The sequence below is a fragment of the Psammomys obesus genome, unplaced genomic scaffold (genome assembly GCF_907164565.1).
Source record: "Psammomys obesus unplaced genomic scaffold, mPsaObe1.curated_primary_1811, whole genome shotgun sequence".
NCBI classification, from domain to species: Eukaryota; Metazoa; Chordata; class Mammalia; order Rodentia; family Muridae; genus Psammomys; species Psammomys obesus.
Genome location: NW_026585698.1, coordinates 12,542,256 through 12,561,857, shown reverse-complemented (window position 1 = coordinate 12,561,857; position 19,602 = coordinate 12,542,256). Strand labels below are relative to the sequence as shown.

General features: G+C 38.0%; 1 protein-coding gene across 1 annotated transcript in view; it reads right to left on the bottom strand.

Moving 5' to 3' along the window:
- Positions 1 to 18,711, bottom strand: part of Pcdh15 (protocadherin related 15) — an 844,567-nt gene extending 825,856 nt beyond the window's left edge. The window contains exon 1 of the mRNA XM_055598939.1: positions 18,662 to 18,711. The gene's annotated coding sequence lies outside the window, so the exon portion shown is untranslated. The remainder of the gene's footprint in view (positions 1 to 18,661) is intronic.
- Between the last annotated feature and the right edge of the window lie 891 nt (positions 18,712 to 19,602).

The window sequence follows — 19,602 nt, the reverse complement described above, 5'->3', positions numbered from 1 at the left end:
ACACACACACACACACACACACACACACACACACACACACACACACAAACACTCATACACACAGACAAAATTCCTCCATGCTAAAAAGTGGAGGGAAAAAAAAAAGTCTTGTAAAGCTGAACTAAATTTCTCATTAGAGCCTCGAAAACTTAATTTGTGCCTGCCACTCAAATGTCAAGACATTCCCCTAAAAAATCTATAAATTCATAACCATCTTCCTTACAATGATATATTATCTTAGTGTTCTGAAATTGTTTTTTCACAGGAAAGCTTATGCAAATGAATTTAAGTAATTAGTAGACATAAGTTTTCTTTTAAAGTGTAAATCAAAATTCTCAAGAGCTGATAGAAGCATGCCATTAGGCAAGTACCTATAATCTAATGCTGTCCGGCTGCTGTGGGTTTGGCAGTTAGTTCTATGGCAGCTGAGAGGTGGAAAGTAAGTTTGAAAAGCGTTGTCATGTAGCCAGAAACACTCAACTGACAGGCATAACCAGGGCTGGTCTAAGGCTACCAGCCAACTTGATTTTGTTATTTGGCTCTGTGAGGTGCGGAGGAACCTGCTGAATCCCATTTCCAAAGGATGATCCGGGGACATTTTCTCAGCAGGATAATTTTCTTCCCAAGTTGGTGCTATAGGTCTCATTTCTAGTGTTCTGCATTGTGCTCCCTGTAACAGGGGCTGCATCTATATTAAAACCTTCCATAAAGTCAAAGGATGTTAAAGAGGAGGTAAAAACAACAGGGTATAGTAAGAAAAGATGTTAAACGTGAGGTGAAACAACAGGATGTTCTCAGAGCAATGAAACATTCCAACACACGGGGAAACTTCTTAAGCCCAGGAAGTCCATGAAACTGGGTAGATTCACTAGGTCTCTTCCTCTTTAAGCATATTTGATCTAAAAATTCAAGAATATGTAAATTTGGGTTACTTAAGCCATAAAGGAAGTTGGTAGAAATGCATAATCAGTAGGATTGCTGAGGGTCACTGAAACTAGTGGAACTGTCTTGACAAAGCATAGAACAGCAAAGCTGCCTGAACGAGGCTCACTGGTCTGAGGTGAGCTGCCTGGGAAGGGTGAGTAGACGTTCATTCAGAGCTACCCAGAAACAGTGTCACAGAACGTGGTGCCTCCTGGTCTTATCATCATCCAGCCTTATCCAGGGCATGCTGAGGTCAACAGGTTCACTTTGAACAAATCCTGGCTTATATTTCAGAGCCAAACCATGCCCTTTAAAAGTACATAAGCTTATTTTGATTAAAAGCTTTTCCAATAAATATGTATTTGAAAGTATTATTCCTCAATGGAAGTAAAACCAATTTCAAAACTTCTCTCATTTTTTTATTTCATTACCATTCTAAAGAAGAGGAATTTTAGAATACATTTCTACCAACTCCCTTTATTGCTTGAATAATCCAAATGTATATATTTCTTAGATTTTTAGACCCAATACTCTGAAATGTAATTTAAATTTGGAAAAAGCCTCTTCAGGCAATTTGAAAGGTATGAAAGTGCCTCCAATTTAAACTTTGTACTTGGATGGCAGCAGAGGTCTTGCAGTAAAGACAACTTTCTCAGAAGCGTTTGACTGCATATAATTCTATATTACCAGGCATTTATTTACTATGGAAAAAAAGACACTCAAGGTGAAAGGGTATGAAGCAAAGACTTGAGTGTCTTTGAGAGACTTCACCACTAAGATTCCATGGCAATTCATCCCTGTTTACAATATTGGAAGGGAATAATATGAAAATGCAATAGCATACATATTAAAAAGCACATGTTTCAAGGAATTTTCCTACTTCATATCGGTAGGTCCAAAATTTGAAATTTAATTCCTGGGGCAACATGACTGTAGACTGTAGTCCTGGGTACAAATTTAGACAAAGTAGACAAAGAAGTGGGCAAGTTGAGATACACCTGCTCTGCCGCAGAAAAGTAACCAGGCTTGCACTTGAGGGATACCGTTGCCTGGCAACCCACACAGATGGCTCCTAGCTGGTGACCAAGGTCACATAGCCCTGATACTAAGGAAAAACCACAAGATGTGCTAATCGTTCCTCCTCCCTAACAGGAGCAGACACCCTCCAGGTGGATGGGCCAGGACCCTTATTGCCTTGATGCCTAAAATAGACCAAGGCTTGGAAAAGGATTGAAATTTCCCCTCTTTCCGTTTTACCTTTTAAAAACCCTGTTCCCCCACTTCTCAGGGCTGCATACCTCTCTGTTTTCACAGGGAACTTGCAGCCCAAGCTTGAGTTTGTATTAAATAAACCCTCATATATTTGCAGCATAGTGGATTTCTGGTGGTCTTTTGAGGGTCTCACGAACTGAGCATAACAATATCTCAGTCAATAAAATAATATTGATGCATTTTAAAACACATAATAAAAAACTAACTAGTAATATGGTCTTGTTGTATAATGATTTTATAAATCAAGATCATAAGTAAGATATAGTCTTACTAGGAGAATTTATTTTAATTGATTTTTTTTATTTTAATGCTTGGGAAAGACTTACTTTATTTAAAGCCTAGGAGAAAATTCAGCCCAGGGTATCTGATTTACTCCTTACTTAGATTAAAGTGAGGCAACATTAGGAGATAGTTTCTGAGTAATAGCAATGGTTCAACTTCACGTTCAGGATTCAGGCCCACTTCATTACTATATCCATAGCTTGAACTTGGGGTCTTATCAGTTTAGAGAAAAATACAACAGTTGGATATATATATATATATATATGTATGTATGTATATGTATATGTATATATTACAGGTTACTTATTTGTATCCCAGCTGTACCACCCTTCCTCATTCCCTCCCAATCCCACCCTCTCCTCTTCATCTCCTCCCTGCCCCTCACTAAGTCCACTGATAGGAGAGGTCCTCCTCCCCTTCCATCTGACCCTAGTTTATCAGGTCTCATCAGGACTGGCTGCAAAGTCCGCCTCTGTGGCCTAGCAAGGCTGCTTCTTCCGGGGGGGGGGGGTGTCAAAGAGCCAGCCACTGGCTTCTTGTCAGAGACAGTCCCTGTTCCCCTTACTAGGGTTCCCACTTGGATACTGAGCTGCCATGGGCTATTTATGAACAGGGGTTCTAGGTTATATCCATGCATGGTCCTTGGTTGGAGAATGAGTCTCAGAAAAGACCCTTGTTCCCAGTTATAGTTGGTCCTTGTGCTGCTCTTGTCCCCTCCAGGTGTTACTATCTCCCCATTCTTTCATATGGTTCCCTGTACTCTGCCCAAAGTTTTAGTTATAAGTCTCAGCATCTGCTCTGATACACTGTTGGGTAGAGTCTTTCAGAGGTCCTCTTGTCCTATTCTAAGGGAGTGAAAATTATATACGTGTGTGTGTGTGTGTGTGTGTGTAGTGGAAGTATTGGTGTGTTTAAAAACTCAGTTATGTTATGTAAACATATTTTTGTCTTAATTCCAGGTGTGGGATAAGGGGCTGCTTCAGATTGTCTACAGAAGTAGATTATTTGACTACTTCAGGCTCCAGGAAGGGCATGATCTTTGCCAACTGCAGAGAGTTTAATTCTGGGGATTCTAAGAGAGAATAAATACTAGAGCCTAAGGAGGGGGGTGAAATCCAAGGAGGAAGAAAGCTGATGCTCCTTGGCTTCTCCTCATTGTTGCTGATGCAGTTTGACAACGAGAAGTCAGAGATATCCTGAAACAAAGATTGGACTTGCCCCAAGAAACCCAACAACCCTATCCAGCAAAGTGTAGCTATGAGACCTAGCTAAGAGTCCCACTAACCTTCTTTTTCTCCTACCTGGTGTTGGGGTGTTGGAAGAGATTGGTAGATATACTTATTAGATAAAAGTAATCCCAATAAAATAAATTAGATTTTTAAAAAGCATGTTTGTGTGTTATATCTATACTTGCCTTAGAATATTAAGCAATTTATAATTATTGTTTTATTTTTATATATTAATCACAATTTATTCACTTTGTATCCCAGTTGTAGCCTCCTCCCTCATTCTCTTCCAATCCCACCTTCCCTCCCTCATCTCTTCCCAATCCCTTCCCAAGTCCACTGATAGAGGAGGTCCTCCTCCCCATCCATCTGACCCTAGCTTATCAGTTCTCATCAGGACTGGCTGCATTGTCTTCCTCTGTAGGCTGCACCCCCTCGGGGGGGGGGGACAGTCAAAGAGCCTGCCACTGAGTTCATGTCAGAGACAGTCCCTGTTCCCCTTACTAGGAAACCCGATTGAATATTGAACTGTCATGGGCTACATCTGAGCAAGGATTCTAGGTAATATCCATGGAGGTTCCTTGGTTTCAGTACAGTATGAGAAAAGACCCCTGTACCTGATATTTTGGTTCTGTTGCTCTCCTTTTGGAGCTCCTATCCTCTCCAGGTCCCACTATCTCCCCCTCATTCATAGGATTTCCTGCACTTTGCCCAAAGTTTGGTTAAGAGCCTCAGCATTTGCTTTGATACACTGCTAGTTAGAGTCTTTCAGAGGCCCTCGGTGGTACGCTCCTGTCCTGATTCCTGTTTTCTCCTTCTTCCAATGTCTATACCATATTTCTTTCTGAGTGAGGATTGATCATCTTACCCAGGAATCTCCTTCCTGCTTAGCTTCTTTGGGTGTACAGATTTTAGTATGTTTATCCTATATTATAGGTCTAGTATCCACTTGTAAGTGAATATATACCGCATTTGTCTTTCTGCTTCTGGGATACCTCACTCGGGATGATCTTTTCTAGTTCCCACCATTTGCCTACAAATTTCATGGTTTACTTGTTTTTAATTGCTGAGTAGTATTCCATTGTGTAAATGTACCACAATTTCTGTATTGATTCCTCCATTGAGGGATATCTGGGTTGTTTCCAGGTTCTGGGTATTATGAATAAAGCTGCTACGAACATGATTGAACAAATAACCCAGTTAAAAATGGGGTACAGAGGTAAACAGAAAATTCTCTGTAGAGGAATATCGAATGACAGAGAAACACTTAAAGAAATGCTCAACATCCTTAGTCATCAGGGAAATGCAAGTCAAAACGACCCTGAGATTTCACCTTACTCCCATCAGAATGGCTAAGTGACAACACATGCTGGAGAAGATATGGAGAAAGGGGAACCCTCCTCCATTGCTGGTGGCAATGTAAGCTTGAACAACCACTTTGGAAATCGATCTGGTGCTTTCTCAGACAATTAGGAATAGCTCTTCTTCAAGATCCAGCTATAACACTCCTAGGCATATATCCAAAATATCCTCAAATACACAATATTAAGCAATTTAAATGGAAGGTAAGCAAACAGCTCAGTGTCACCATTTTGATTGTAAACTCAAAACAAAGGTTGATGATAAAAATAATAGAAGAAAAAAAAATTCTAAGTAAACACACTAATCCATTTTTGACCTTAGAGTTTTGGATGAGAAAAGCCAAAACCAACATGAATACTACATAGTATTCACTCTACTTTTGCACATTCATGGTGTCTGTCAGAAAGTTCTCAAACATAGCCAATCCCTAAAGGCCAGAGTCTGACAATACAAGCTCTTCCACAGCTTAAGTCAGTGTCAGGCCTGGGCTTCACCCCTTTACGTGTCATATAATTTAGAGAGATAGTTGAGCTTTAATGAGTTTGCAGACTCGCAGAGATGCAAGGACATGGTTAATCTAAGTATTTTCACTTTCTTGAATGTAACGGTTTCCCCATTGTACAGTAACTTTAAAATAAATAGGACTCTGTTGATCTGAGGGTGAAAGCCAAATCCTATTATTTGCATATAAATTGAGTTATTTTACCACTTTTTATTGCATTGTTCTTAAGTATAGCAAAATGATCCATGGTTCAATTATGCTTGGTTTAAAATGAAAGATTGCTTATTCAGCTTTACATATAATTATTCTGTTTGCTTTACTTATTTGCCCTAATAGCTCTAATAACTATATATATTTTGTTGATTCTCTTCCTCAGAAGATCAGCTCTTTAAAAGCATACATTGATTATTTCATTCAAAGCTTTACAGGCAATTATTATTGATATAATAAATAAAAGAATAATCAATAAAATTAAGTAGTTACATTGATAAGAGAAAGATGTGATTGGTTGGTATGCTCACAGCAACAAAATTGCTAGACTAGAAGCTATTATTTACCTAGAGAAGAACATATTTGGAGGGGACTTTCAAGAAGGGGTAAAGCAAATTGTTTGGGTTTGATTACTTACTCTGATGTCACTGAAATCCCAATACAGACCATTTTGAAGAACTTTACAAAGCTTATTTAAAAAATAAAGACATGAATAAAATAGGCTTGTTTAAAAGACAAAAGAAAGAGAAAGCTTACCACAATTCAACACTACAACATCTAAGCCATTGTAGAAGAATCCATTGATGCTGGCAAGGGACCAACTTGTTCACTCACTGTGCTGCACAGGGAGAACACAAAGGTTTGTAATATTGTTATGAGTTTTAATAGCAAGCAGATTGAAGCAAGATGAAAACAGAACTGTGAAGAAGAAAATGAACTCTGGAAAAGAAGAAGAGAAATAATAGAAAAGTTCATTCCAGGGTCTCTCACACAAATTAATTCACGGACCAATAACATGATGTGAACATAATTACAGACTGCCATGAGCCTCCTTTGTGTTTATGTTTGCCGTCTATGTCACCTTAACGTGAATACCAAGTTCTTTCTCAATGCCCATTTGGCCCTTCACTATTCCACATGACCTATTTGGAAAAAGGGTCCTGAGGAGAGAGGCCAGGAAAAAAAAAATGTGAGTGTTTCTCCTCCAGATGAATCAGTTCCTATGGACAAGAAGAATAACTCAACAAATGACAATACGCCTTTGATAAAATAAGAGTTTTTGTGTTTTCCCCTTGGCAACTTCAGTAATATATCCATTATTATGTAGTTGGGAGTGTCTTAAACAAGCGTTTTGCAGGCTGGAAGGAGATGAATCACTTTGCATAAACACAGTCAGCAAGTGAACACATACAGACCAATAAACAACCTTCTCTCTCCTTTCTTTCCTCCCCTCTAGTTACATTTAATGTAAAATCACGTTCAAATTGCAGTTCAGTGACACACATTACGTAGTTTTATCTTTGATATCGTGATCACCGGGCAGGTCAATGCTGTGAGAGCTAGATGGAATTGATATGAATGTTGTAAATGAAAAAGTCAACAAGAAGAGTGACCCATTGTCTGTACCTTCACAGAAGGAGGCTATGCTCATATACATTTTTTTAATGAAACATTTTTCATCATAGATACAATTTTTTTAAGCTGAAGAAACTATGACTTTTCTCAATATTTGACTTAAGAAAAATATCTAACTCGTGTTTCTAGACTTCTATACCCGAAAAGACTCTCAAAGGTTGTTAGATAATTTGGGTTATTTATGGCAGTGACCCATGTACCTTGAGCGGATCTAAGTATTGCAGATGCAATGTTTTCTTCCTTATTCTCCTTACTTTGCTAAAGCAGCTCTTCACGGACAATATGAACCTGTCAACATTTTAAAGTAATAAAAAGTTATTGTCTGTAAATTATATATGCTGTATGCACACCTGTATGTGATTTTAATTTATATATTTAACTTGATAACATAGGGGCCAAGGAGATGTCTCCACTGATTACAGTACTAGCAATATAAACTTGATCACCTGGATTTTATCCTAAGAACTCAGGCAAAAGTCTAGATATGGTTGTAATCATAGAACTCCTCCAAGCAAATGGGATGTAGAGACAGGACACAGCCTACATTTATGCTGGAGTAAGCTGTGCCGTAACCCAAACAAGAAGAGGAGCCTCAACAAGGTAGGAGGTGAGAACAGACTCCTGGTAGTTGTCCTTTCAGCTATACATGACAGTCTTGGCACAGAGGAACCCACCCTGATGCCCTCACAGAAACAAACACACTCAAAATAAAAAGACAAAAAAGTCATAAATTTATACTCCTCACGAGTATGACTCTTAAATGTCTGATCTATTTTGAAGACGGAAAGATGGCTTAGCAGTTAAAAACAGATGCTATTCTTGCAAGGTCTTGGGCAATAGTTCCAAGTGCCCATATTGGGCTGCTCGCAAGTCTATAATGCCAGCGCCTGGGTATCGAACACCCTTTTGTGGTCTCTGAACACATGTACATATAGCTACACAGCTAAATAAAAATAAGTCTTTTAAAGAATAAAACAATTTCTATTTAAAACCATGCTGCACTTCGCTTCCCACGTGCTATTTTAGAATGTCAGACTGTTAGCAAAATTCCCAAGATCCTGTGGAAGGAGACTGTATAGGGGAAGAGCTAGCCAGGAGTACTTCCTGTTTTCATGGGAGTGAGCCAAACAAAAAGTCAATTTGCAGGGAGTTTCATTTACAATTCTGGACCAGATCCAATTCTGCTAAAGTTCTGAGCATGATGGGTAAAGTCCCTGCATTTGATCGCTCAGGTTGGACAGTTTCTTCTCTTCCATGAGGTGAGTTGTATCTGATGGTTTTAAGAAACCAACAGAGTCGGTTGACTAACCCAGACAAATCAACAGCTGCTCCATGGACTCTGCAGATGGATCTAAGCTGCTTCCCTTGATGTTGCTAAAGATCTTCTCAGGTTCCTGTTTTCATCACATACCTGCCTGGATTAGTTAAATGCTTCTTCAGTTCTTTCTAGAAAACCACAGGCTCAGTTTATCATTGAATCTTAAGAGATTGCTCTCACATTCTGAATATGTGTGATTTGGAAATAATACCACTCATATTCTAGTCTGACTGGAATCAGTTTTATATTTGTATTCATTAGGTTTATGTTCTTAATTAAAATATTATTACATCACTTCTCTCCTTACCTTTTTCCCTCCAGAGCCCCCATGTCCCCTTCTCTCCAACCCCTTCCATCCCCCCAGCTCTCAAATTGATAACCTCATTTTCTTTGATTATTGTACTGATTTGAATCTTCTTAATTGCATCACGAGCTACAATTCCAACATGGACCGTCTTGTTAAATGTTCCATGAGATGAGTTTACAGGCTGTGTTACTAGTGATGATTTACTTCACGGAGCCCTGTATATTAGCATAAATTCATACTGGAAAATGCTCCAGTTATGAATAACATGCACCAGTGACCTGATTCGTTGAAGAATTGATGACTCTCAAAATTTGATACCTCCCATATTTTTACTATTACAACAGTTAATTGTCAGTAAAATAAAATTGAAGAGTAACGATCCTTGATGTAGACAGATGTCTGTGCAGCAACAGTTATCCTGCCCAGGCCTAAGCATAGTTTTTCATACGTGTGTGGAGAACAACACATGCCTGCTGTGTGGAATTCTTTAGGGTGGTGAGTGTCCCAGTCAGGGTTTCTATTCCTGTAATAAACCACCATTACCTCAAACAAATTGGGGAGGGAAGGATTTATTTCATCTTACAAGTTATACACCACTATCAAGGGAAGCCAAGGCAAGGGTGCCAAGAGCATGGAGGCAGGAACCAAAGCAGAGGAGCAAGGAGGAGTGCTGCTTGCTGTGTTCTTTCACACGGCTTGCTTAGTAACCTTAGGGTGGGATCACCCATAGTATCATGAGTCAGTTTTCCCATATCAACAATTAGGAAAATACCACACAGGCCCATTCAAAGCCAGTCTAGTGGAGACAATTTCTCAACTGTGACTCTCTTTTCCTAGGCATATCTAGGTTTGGGTCAAGTTGAGAAAAACTAACCAGCACGGTGGTTAATCTGATTTACGAGTAAGAGATCACCGCACACCGTTTGCACTCGGGTTACTGTTAAAAATAATGATGATTGAATAAGAGAGAATTCTAAATTTGTTCATTACCTATCATCATGAATGGACACAGAAAATTGCCCTGATAATTTCAGGAGGCAAATGAGTCAAATTAGATTAGAAAATGTTTCAGTGCTGTAAATGAACCGAGTGAATACTTATGAGTTTTAAAGATTTTATTTATTTACTTTTTCTGTGTGTGTGTGTGTGTGTGTGTGTGTGTGTGTGTGTGTGTGTGTATACCACGTGTATACAGATATTCACAGAGGCCAGAAGAGGTCATTGCATCCACAGGAACTGGAGTGGCAAGTGATTGTGAGGCAACAAATGTGAGTACTGGAAATCAAACTCGGGTTCTCTGCAAGAGTAGCAAGTGTTCCTAGCCACCGAGCCATCTCTTCACCCTCCTTACTGTATTTATAATAGAAAATGATATTGAATAATGTCCTACTGACTAAGAAGATGAACATCCAAAAGTTTCAAGGCACATCTACAGGGAAGGCAGGGCATAGTTTACTCAAGGTACAAAGCACTCAGTGTCTTGAAATGAAACTCATTGTGCAAAGTTCATGCAATGTTTATGTCTTTATTAAATGACTGATAAAAATGGAATAGTTCCTTGAAAGAAAAATTCATCTTTCTAAAACTCTTTTGACTGAGAGAATATATATATATAGAATCAAACAAAGGCTCATATATTCAACAGTACACTCAGCGTTGAAAGCAGACTCGAGGCTAGGCAGTAAGAACCCACATTGAAAAATATAAATATCAATTATAATTATCCATTTGTAAAGAATTTCAAAGTTAAAACGTCACTGCCTATGAGCAAGTGAGTCTGAAACTTAATAAAACTTTGAACAAGTGCAACACAAGAAAGGAATCATCTCATTGCTGAATATACTTAGCATGGTAGAGTTAGTAGCATGCTGGAAATATTCTAGAACTATTTGCAGCCAGTCCTGAAGATACCTGATAAAACAGGGTCAGATGAAAGGGGAGGAGGGCCTCCCCAATCAGCAGACTTGGAAAGGGGCAGGGAGGAGATGAGGGAAGGAGGGAGGGTTTGGGAGGGAATGAGGGAGGGGGATACAGCTGGGATACAGATACAGATAACAAATAAAAAAAGAAAATATAAGTAAGAAATAAAAATAAAAAAAGAAAAAATAAGTATGTTACGGTGTTAAACATTTAGGTGAGTAGCTAAAATAACAAAACGAGCAAAGCACACATGTTAAAAAATATACAATTTAATGGGTTGTATAATAACACAAAAACCTATGAATGACAACAGTGAAGTGAACGTTACATGGAATTTCACTGATTAATATAAAGATGGAAAAAAGGTTGGAGGGAAGTATTGGGCTATGTGTTGTACATCGCCTATTGGGGAAAAACCTACATTAGATGTTATATCTGACTGTTACAGGTTCTTGATTTAAGGAAGATGAGAGTACTCAAGGAGACCTTGGGATAGGAAGGAGGCAGCCCACCCTGACTGATGCCTTTGGGGTTAACCAGCAAATATCTGTACACTTCTGTCATTATTTAGCATACTGTGGCTAGCCTAACACACCTGTCCACTTCACAACACTACTTTACAGCACTAGCTCAAGTTATCTGCACCTACAATTGTTCTATATCTCTGAAAAAAATCTAACCTGAGTAAAACACAACCTAATTTTCATATATATATATATATATATATATATATATATATATATATATATATACTGTGAAACAATGCCTCCTATGAAAAGGTTGAAGGAGGTAAGGAGGGAGGCAGATTTAGAGAAACAGTGTCGGTTGAAAGCTATTGAAGGATGTAGTCAGCTTGATATCCACACATCACAATATAGAGAAATACACCCCTAACACCAGAATATTCACAAGTAATTGAAAATTATAAGCTTCTTACATGCCACAGGTTACTGGACTGTTTTTCTAGTCCACTTAGACCATCAGGTTGCCTGGAAAACATTGGGATGCATTCGTTGTAAAAGGAATGCTCACTCTCAGGAGCAGGAACAAATTTTTAGCCTGTAAGGAATAAGGCATCTGGGCCTGAGAATCAGTTGTATTTGAGCTGGGTCACTGAGAATGTTCTGGCTTCCATACAACTTGCAGAAATGAAAGTGAGCCCGTAGGCTTCAGATCCAGCAGTTTGCTTAAGATTATAAGAGCTGCAACCTGGGACGGAGAACAGGGACCAAGCAGAAGCTTGGTGTTTCTCAGCATACAACATGTGTGTTGAGCAAAATCAGAGTGAGGAAGAGTCATGCATGCAAACATTCTGAGAAGTGAGACATACAAATGAAGGTGATGTCAGCAGTGGGCAGTGCTTTTTGTCTTACAGCTCATCTGGATCTGAGACTTCTCAGAAGACTCACTGTACTCAAGTTTGTTACTGTCAAGAACAGCATCACTCTAATCTTTAACCTTTTTCTAGTAGTTTTGGGGTCCTTACATTTTTTGGACATTATTGTAGCTGAGACTACAGCTAATGAGTGAATGAGAACAGGTCTTTGTGGCAGGGGCAGGTGAATATGAAGGTGATAACACATGCCCCATGCGTCACAGCCATGGCAACATCGTTGCAGTGTGGGAGAGTCTTGTACCCTAACCAATATGGAAAAGCAGGGTCTCTCCCTGTGGATGGCATGGGCCATTGGAACAAGCGAAGTCATATCCCATGAAAGAGAAGGTAATGGGTGCAAGGCCTAATGCCACACACCCTCTATCGTATTTTGAGGTTTTAGGCATGTCATATTAAGCTATCATATTCCTTCACCCAATGTAGGGAGGCACATCTTTTTTGGGGAGTTGGGGATAAGATAAGCCAGCTGAAGGGGTCAATGAAAGACTGAACTGTGTTTAATCTGAGACTGAAACCCTTTCAGTTAGCTAGTTAAATAATTAGAGTGGCTTATCTATCTATCTATCTATCTATCTATCTATCTATCTATCTATCTATCTATATATAATTTTTCCCTGCAGCTCTAAGGTTTAATTTTATCAAAGAGCTACTGTGATTTAGGTGGGACAATATGTAACATCAAAACAGATAGTGCGATCGGAGAGGAAACATGGGAGAATTCAAAGAATTCAATGGCATTAAAAAGGGGTGCATGAAATACAATATGAAAAAGATTGCACACAAAATACCCCAGAAATAAAAAGAAAGAGGAAGAGAACAAACCAGTATATAAAGAAAACTAATGCTATGGAAATAAATGGATCTGGAACATCCCACTATGGATGAGGGAGATCTAAAAAAAAAAAAAAAAAAAGATAAATTGGGAGTGAACAAATTATAAAAGAAGACTTACCTCATTTAAAAAAAAAAGATCACATTTTAAAAATTGAATTTCCAGAGAAACTTAATGAGAAGCATTATGAAAGCCATCTCTTCCTGGAATTGTAAATGTTAATGGCAAAAAAATGCAGAATGTAGGAAGTGAAAAAAAAAAAAAAACACCAAAGCAAATAAGAATTACATAAACCCAGAATGGTCAATATCATTAAACCCTGGAGTAGATTAGACAGCCATCTGCAGGGGGTGGAGGAGTCAGCTTAAAAATCACATTCTCACAAATACATTCCATGTAATCATCATAGAAAAACATTGACTGGACAAAGACATAGAAAGTAAAACATTCTTTACTTTTCTTTTTTAATTATTTATTTTTTCATTAATTACAGTTTATTCACTTTGTATCCCAGCTGTAGTCCCCTCCCTCATTCCTTCCCAACCCCAAGCTCCCTCCCTCATCTCCTCCCATGCCCTTCCCCAAGTCCACTGATAGGGGAGGTCCTTCTCCCCTTTCCTCTGACCCTAGTCTATCAGGTCTCACCAGGACTGGCTGCATTGTCTTCCTCTGTGGCCTGGTAAGGCTGCTCCCCTCTCAGGGAGAGGTAATCAAAGAGCCAGCCACTGAGTTCATGTCAGAGACAGTTCCTGTTCCCATTACTAGGAAACCCGCTTGGACACTGAGTTGCCATGGGCTACATCTGAGCAGGGGTTCTAGGTTAGCTCCATGAATGGTCCTTGGTTGGAATATCAGTCTCAGAAAAGACCCCTGGGCACAGATATGTTGGTTGTGTTGCTCTCCTTGTGGTGCTCCTGTCCCTTTCAGGTCTTTCTATCTTCCCCTTCTTTCCTAAGATTTCCTGCACTCAGTCCAAAGTTTGGCTATAAGTCTCAGCATCTCTCTTTGAAACTCTGATCAGTAAAGTCTTTCAGATGCCTTTCGTGGTAGGTTCCTGTAATGTTCCCTGTTTTCTCCCTCTTCTGATGTCTATCCTGTTTGCTTTTTTGAGTGAGGATTGATCATCTTACCCAGCATCCTCCTTCTTGCTTAGCTTCTTTAGCTGTACATATTTTAGTACGTTTATCCTGTATTATAGTTCTAATATCCATTTATAAGTGAGTATATACCCTGTGTGTCTCTCTGCTTCTGGGATACTTCACTCAGGATGATCTTTTCTAGTTCTGATCATTTGCCTGCAAATTTCATAATTTCCCATAATTTTAATTGCTGAGTAATATTCTATTGTGTAAATGTACCACAATTTCTGCATCCATTCGTTCATTAAGGAACATCTGGGATTCTTTTCTAAGTAGTCGATATGAGGACAGAAAACTACTGAGACTTCATAAAAATTATAAGTTTCAAAAACAAGGACCTAAAAGGAGAAATTTAACAGCCACTGGTTGTAATAGAATTTACCACTTAATAGAGGTTGTGTTAAAGTCTTTCAGGCATGATGTAATTGATCTTTGAGTCATTGTATGAGGGAGACAACTGTACCTTGATTTCTATCCTAGTATTCACAACAATGATTTAAGACATTGAGTGACTAGGACTTGAGCAGTTATTAGTTGATTCTCTCTCTCTCTCTCTCTCTCTCTGTGTGTGCGAATGTACATGCATAAATTTCTTTTTGAAAGCACAAGATCATTAATGAAAATACAGTTAAGTTTTGAAGGTTGTATTTTTTTATTATATAAAATGATAGGTAAACATCTCCTTAAGAGTATAAATGCAATCACCCTTATTTATAATGTCAAAATATGATGGAAGGACAGTGATATCAAGAGTTCTCTAGGTAACTTCTGACAAGGGATTTCATGGAGAAGCAAACCCTTTGCTCCTGGGGTTGGTCTACTGTTATGCATTCAAATGCTAAATACTGGCACCCAAGATCTCATTGCCACCCAGACTAGCACATTCTCAGGTACAAGTAATGTTGTTTAAACCTTGCTCCACAATTTAAAATTGGTTGGTTAATAAACTAGCTGGTCAGAAGAGAAGTAGGCTAAGCTTAGATTCCCAAGCTTAGGGTCAGATGGGGACCATGAGGAAGAGGAGAAGCAGGAGAAGCTGAAGACAAAGAAGTTGCCATAGGGCAGTAAGGACCAAAAACATGTGGCCAGATGGACCAGAAGCAGCTCAGGCAGGAGCAGTATGGCAAGTAACTTAGGGTGGATAGCCCGGGAATAGCAAAATAGGTTAGAGAGTTGATATCTGCCCGTTACGGTGCTTTATAATGCTTTTTAATTCTAAAAGGTCTCTGTTTTGATTGTTTGGGACCTAATTGGGGTAGAATTCCTCCAGAGTCTAATATCAACAACTGTTTGAAAACCATATGTCAGAGGTTCTGTTGTTCCCTGTCACAGAATACTCTCTCCTGCTAGCATCATATACTGACCCTGGAAGATGCTTGTAAAGCATTCAATACTTAGCTTACTGCTCATATAATATTACTCTAGTAAATTATCCATGAATGGCTTGGCAGCCACCTCTACTGAGCACATGATACTCACAAAATTTGGATTCAGATAATTTTGAGTTTGTCTTCCTTTCACAGAGACATGGTTCCCCTTACCAGAAAGTTGATACTAAGCAGTAGAGGGTAGGGTAACACACCACATTGTTAATGGAAAGGAAAGGGCATTCACAAGTAGGGACTCACAGGAAATTCATAATACATTTATGGGGCATATATGGCAAGTGTGGGGCAAAGTTCAGATTGGCCATTCTGCCCTAAAGAGAAGACTTCACTTCATGATTCTGCAAGCCTCACACGATGGTTGAGGTAAATAGAGCTGAACACAGAAGTCAATTTTATGACCAACTTGAGCCAATTTGAAGGTAATATTGGTAAGCCATACTTAAAAGCAAAGAGTTTAAAAAAATGTAAAATAAAATACTTAATCAAGATATATTTTTATTGACCTAAAAATACCTGAAACTATTCTAAAATTTATATAACTGCCCTTGAATTATTTCTGTTGCACTTTATAATAAAAACAGTGATTTAGTGAACTTAATTCATGTGATAAAACCCAGACAAGGAATGGACAACCAGAAACCAAATTCCACAAAGGAAATAAAAAAAAATCATATCTAAATGAGGCAAACAATATAGCAAGATGTTATTTTAAAAATTCATAGAAATGAAAACATCCAGTAGAGGCAGCTTTTGTGTATGGCTAATGTCCTTTGGGCTTGCTGGTAAGAAGTAAGAAATTTTAAGTATTCTACAAAGTTCTGAAAGTATCTCTTCCAAGCACTGATTAAAAGAGCAGAATACCAAATGCAGCCAACAAATTTCTTTTGCATTTACTGGCTACTGAGAATACTAGGCACTTTCTTGTCTCAATCATTCTGTAACTATCCTGCCTTGGCCTATCTATACATATTCATCACTCTGACAGCAGAATCAGGAATGAATATGCAGATAAGAAAACAGAATTGCATCCCTTTATCTTTTAAATATGGGACACACATAAAAATAGATACAGGAGGGTAGGTTATTAGAATGAACCATAAAAATAAGCAGAGTGCATCCTTTCTTATCCTGATAAGGCAGAGCAAAGACAGGAACTGCCTTCAGCTTGTGTGTGTCCACGGCTTCTCATTCTTCTCCTGAAATCCAGCACTCAGTGCTGAGCATTTTCCCTGTACCTTCTATTGCACATCTGTGGATTGCCCATTCCACTACACCATTCAAGCAGTGGGAAATTGTGATATTGGAGCTCACAGCTGGAAGCTTCTAAAAGATGGACATTGACTCTTGAGCTGACTGTCAAGCCATCCTTTTTGAATATCCTGGCAGTGACCTAAGAGGCCAGAACAGGTTCAAGATCTGAGTAATTTCAGCATCAGCATAGTTTCATAACTGGTGATTTAAAATGAATACCACAGAGAGGAGAGCTTTGCTTCTAAGCATTGCTTTCCATGGTCAGGAATTATTGGTTAACTTCTCTCTCTCTCTCTTTCTCTCTGTGTGTGTGTTTTAACTGAAAGGTATTTTTGTTCTGTTTTGCCATTCACTAACTTTAGGATAAAAAGAATATTTAGTCTTTATTGTTTTGAGGTAAATATAATGATAAATTAAACAAAGTAAAGGATTAATATATATATATATATATATATATATATATATACACACAACTTTGTAAAATCATGGGTAGCATTGGTGATAAATAAACCCTAATATATATAACAGCAGAGAACATTGTTTTAAAGGAAATAAAACAATTGGAATGATGCAAATGAGTTATTTTTTATTTAACTTCGAAGGCAACGTTTGTATATTCATTTAGAGATACAATCATAAAAGCATTCACATCTAATTTTGCTCCCTCTCCAAATCCACAGGCGAACAGAAGAGAAACAGCTGAGAAATTAAAAACTCGAGAAGATTCTAAATTCTTCTGTCCAGATGTCTACTTTTTTCCCAACGTTCTTATGAGAACTAGCTCACAAAAGCACAACTGAAATACTGAACCACAATGCTTCTTCCTTGATTTATTTAGAGTGAGAAGCAACCAGCTTCCTATGCAAAAGGGAAACTCAATTGCCTGGATTCAATTTTCATGTATAATGAAACCTATCACCTCAATAAGACCTCTCTAAAGCCTTCCTCTCCTTCAATCTTCTGGAACACTGGGGCCTGAAATGTGGCATTTCAGATTTGCTCTTTCCTTTCTTTTCTTTTTAACAAGTACTCCAGCAGGAAACTGAGAAAACTGTGGCAAAATGAATCTCTCCAAATATGGAAGGAGACACGGATTAGTGGATGTGTGCTGCCAAATGTTTTATCTTAAAGCTTTTGTATTTATGATATATAAACATATACAAAAATATACCATTAACTTAGAGTAATGGAATATACAAGTTTGTTTTCATAAAGGTCAACAATTTCTCAGTTCAGGCAAAAATTAAATATTGAGATTTAAGACCTTTACAGATATGACTTTTAGACTCAACACACCACGCACTGTGATTTTAGACTATTTTTCATAGCACTGTAAAATTCATAATACAGCTTCTTTCTTTTCTTTTTGGATAGCTGTAGATAGACAAACAAATATCAGGTATACACACACATCATAGAATAATGATAGACAGATGATAAATGTTTTAAGAAAATAATCTTGTTAGAGAGGCACATTATAAGGACAGACAATGATAAATGATGGATTAATAGATAGATGATTTTTAGATGGTAGAAAGATGATTATACGTAACAAATGATAAATGATACGTAGAAAGATAGATGGCAATTAAATTATTGGTGGATGAATAGATAGATGATAGATACATAGATGAGTATTGACAGTGGATAAATGATAGGCCGATGATGGATGACAATACACACAGTAGATACATGACATGCCACTAGAAAGCCTTGTAAACATTTTTACATTGCTTCGCACAACTGATATTGAGAAGAACAATAGGAGCAGACATGGTTCTTGACTGGCTTTTCAATGTTATAATCAGACAGCAATCACCAATGTTTAACAACACACCACACAAAGATACAGCTTAAATTTAAAAAGGAATGAGGTTTGAAATTTTCACCTAAATGTTAAATAAAGCCGACCCTACCTTTTTGTAGAGATTGATGGTGCATTCAGAGCATGGCAGTGCAAGTTCCTGTAAACAGAAGGGACCACTGAGTCAAAGGCATTTGCAAACTGGAAGAACTATGAAATAAAAGGACAGACTGCTGACTCTTAAATAATTCTTTTTTTTGGGGGGGGGGTTGATATATTTTTGTTATGCTATCAGATAATACAGACAGAAATTTAGTGTGTGTGTGTTTGTGTGTATGTGTGTGAGTGCATGTGTACAAGAGAAAAAGAGAGAAAGATATTAAATGGTGTTGTTTATATTTAAACATCACATTCACTTAGATTTTATTTTCAGTTTGCTCTTTGGTCCAGGTACTTGTTCCGTTTGAAATTTAACATTTTTCAAAAATTTCAGGAATCCCAGAAATGATGGACCATGGTTATATTTATTGAAATAAATTTTTGTTTTTAGGACTTGGGAAGTAAGTAGGCCTGAATATTATATTAGCCATACCTGAGTAATAAAATAACTTACAAAAAAAATCCATATTCTTACACACACACATAATATGGTTTGTTAAAACGCAAGGGTGATGTATGTCAGACTGTAATGTCTTGAAAAAGATAGAAATAAATTTTGATTCAAGTAACAGATATGTCAATTACTTTATGACATTTTCACACCTTTTCATGATTTTTATTTATTAGTTTTAGTTATGTGTATGTGCATGTGTGTCTGTAAATGTGTGTACACAAATGAGTTGCCAGCAGAGACCAGAGGCATCACATCCCCTGGAGCTGGAGTTAGAAGCAGTTATGAGATGCTTGATATGGGACCTGAGAACCAAACATGTGACATCTTCAAGAGTAGTACATGTTCTTAAGTGCTGAGTCTTTTCTCCAGTCCTCTGTTTCATGTGTTCAAAAGCACACACACACACACACACACACACACACACACACACACACACACAC